At 39.9% G+C, this 3,003-nt stretch overlaps 1 pseudogene; it reads left to right on the top strand.

Annotated features, from left to right (window-relative positions):
* Positions 1-832: 832 nt before the first annotated feature.
* Positions 833-2,141, top strand: LOC129509732 (tubulin alpha-1A chain-like; annotated as a pseudogene).
* The last annotated feature ends 862 nt before the right edge of the window (positions 2,142-3,003 follow it).

Here is a 3,003-nt window from a genome sequence, read left to right as displayed (position 1 = left end):
ATGTTTCAGGCCCCATCTCACACCTTATATAAAAATGAATTTTAAAAAATGAAAATTAATTCAAAGTAGATCATAAACCTTAAAATAAAATGTAAAACTATAAAATATCTGGAGAAAATCTGTGTGACCTTGGGTTTTGCAATGAGTTTCTAGATATGTATTCATTATCCTAATCTATATTTATATAGGAGGCCGGTTTTATTGGAAAAGATGATGCTTAACACATTAACAATAACAGATTATCTAGTTCTAATTAATTCAACAAGTATAAACTGTTCATTTGTTTTTAAAATTATAGATACACACCATGTATAATCATTGCACAACAATATCCATCCACAGAGCATTCCGCAAAGCATGGTGTATTCATATAAAATAGAATACGATAGCAATCATCTAGTGATCAATGCACCACATATACATTATCAATATGGATTAACACAACAATCATAGAGCTTAGTGAATAAAGAGACCTGTAAAAATATACTTAGAGTGTTTTTCAATTAATATATATTAACAGAACAATTTTGTGTCAGTAGAAATACAAAGATAGGATATATATGAACTATATAAAACTTGTATGGGAATGATAAATCTCAAAATCAGTATAGTGATCATATATCTTCATAGGGAAGAAATGTGTCCATCATGACAAAGAGATTTATTTTATTTGTAATATTTTACTCCTTAAGTTAGAAGAAAGATACAGTTTTCCATGGAAATATTCTCTAGCAGGTTCTCTTACATTGACTGTCTGAGAGTCATGCTGTAAGAAGCAACAACCTCTCCTTTTCCTCACCACCAACTCCTTGGCAGGGGCAAAACAACAACCATGTGTGAATGCATCTCCATCTCCAGGCTGGTGTCCAGATTGGCAATGCCAGTTGGAAACTTTAGTGCCTGGAACATGGCATTCAGCCTAATGGTCAGATGTCAAGTGAGAAGACCACTGGGGAAGGAGATGACTCCTTCAATATCCTCTTCAGTGAGACAAGTGCTGGTACACACATGCCCAGGGCAGTGTTTATAGATCTGGAATCCACGGTCACTGATGAAGTTTGCACTGACACCTACCCCCAGCTTTTCCACCCTGGGCAGCTCATCATGGGCAAGGAAGATACTGCCAATAACTATGCCAGAGGGCACTACACAATCAACAAGGAGATCTTTGACTTTGTCTTGGACTGAATTCAGAAACTAGCCAACCAGTGCACAGGTTTTCAGGGCTTCTTGGTTTTCCATAACTTTGCAGGGGGAACTAGTTCTGGGTTCACCCCCCTGTCAATTATGGAGCAAGTCCAGACTGGAATTCTTCATTTACCCAGGCCCCCAGGTTCCCACAGCTGTAGTTGAGCTCTACAACTCCATCCTTACTACTCACACCACCCTGGAGCACTGTGACTGTGCCTTCATGGTAAACAATGAGGTAATCTATGACATCTGTCATAGGAACCACAATATTGAATGCCCAACCTACCCTAACCTAAATAGATTGATAGGTCAAATTATGTCCTCCATCACTGCTTTCCTCAGATTTGATGGAGCCATGAATATTTGACAGAACTCCAGACCAACCTGGTGGCCTATCCTTGTATACACTTCCCTCTGGCCACATATGCTCCTGTCATCTCTGCTGAGAAAGCCTACCATGAATAGCTCTCTGTAGCAGAGATCACCAATGGATGCTTTGAGCAAGCCAACCAGATGGTGAAATGTGACCCTCAACATGGCAAACACATGGCTTGCTGCTTGTTGTGCTGTGGTGATGTGGTTCCCAAAGATGTCAGTGCTGCTGTGGCTACCATCAAGGCCATATAGTTTGTGGACTGGTGCTCTACAGGCCTTGAAATTGGCATTAATTACCAACCTCCCACCATGGTATCTGGTGGAGACCTGGGCAAAGTACAGTGAGTTGTGTGCATGGTGAGCAACACTGTTGCCACTGCTGAGGACTGGGCTTGCCTGAACCACAAGTTTGCCCTGATGCACACCAAGCATGCCTTTGCTCACTGGTATGTGGGTGAAGTCATGGAGGAGGAAAGTTTTTTGAGGCCCATGAGGAAATGGCCGCCCTTGAGGATTATGAGGAAGTTAATGTGGATTCTGTCAAAGGAGCGGGTGAAGAAGTAGAGGTATGCTAAAGTTAAAAACTCCACAAAGGTCCTGCTTTTACAAGGAAGCTTATTCTGTGTTAAACATTGAAAAATTATGTTCTGAACAGTTAATTTCTATGTAGCAGTGTATATATATGCTCATATACAGTCACTATACTATGCTTTAAAACACACCACTTTGTTACAGACCCAAGCTCTCCATTTCCCTGATGGGTTTGAATGAAGTATTTCCTGTCTTAAATGAAAAAAAAAAAAAATAAAACAACAATAACTACAATATTCCCAGTGACTTTAATCAGTTTGAAATACTGTACAATAAATATAGTAATGGGATGCCTGGGTGGCTCAGCGGTTGAGCGTCTGCCTTTGACTCCAGGGCATGATCCTGGGGTCCAGGGATCGAGTCCCACATCGGGCTCCCTGCATGGAACCTGCTTCTCCCCCTGCCTGTGTCTCTGCCTCTCTCCCTGTGTCTCTCATGAATAAATAAATAAAATCTTTAAAAAATTAAAAAAAATAAATATGGTAAATTGTATGTTCCTTCACATTTAGTATTACACATGACCACTACTTCGAGAAGTTAAGTATAATCTAAGATTGATGTTATTGTTGGTCAGAACCTGAGTAAAATTTTGGAAAGCAGACTCAGAGGCCCTCCTGGAGGAATACATTTTTGTTCAAATTAAGGGCTGTGGGGACATGAAGGACTTCCAAGTAAGATAGAGCGGGTATGGTAAAATGCAAATATGGCCAGAAGTCATTCCTTTCTTTATATACTGGACCTTTGGTAATGCTCTTACATGCTACGCTGAGGTTGGCCATGGGAATGACATATTTTTCTAAATAGCCTTCACTGATAAGAGAGCTAAAAATTAAAAATACTTTATAA

This window comes from Nyctereutes procyonoides, unplaced genomic scaffold, assembly GCF_905146905.1.
Source record: "Nyctereutes procyonoides isolate TBG_1078 unplaced genomic scaffold, NYPRO_anot_genome, whole genome shotgun sequence".
NCBI classification, from domain to species: Eukaryota; Metazoa; Chordata; class Mammalia; order Carnivora; family Canidae; genus Nyctereutes; species Nyctereutes procyonoides.
This window is presented reverse-complemented; position numbering and strand designations above follow the sequence as displayed.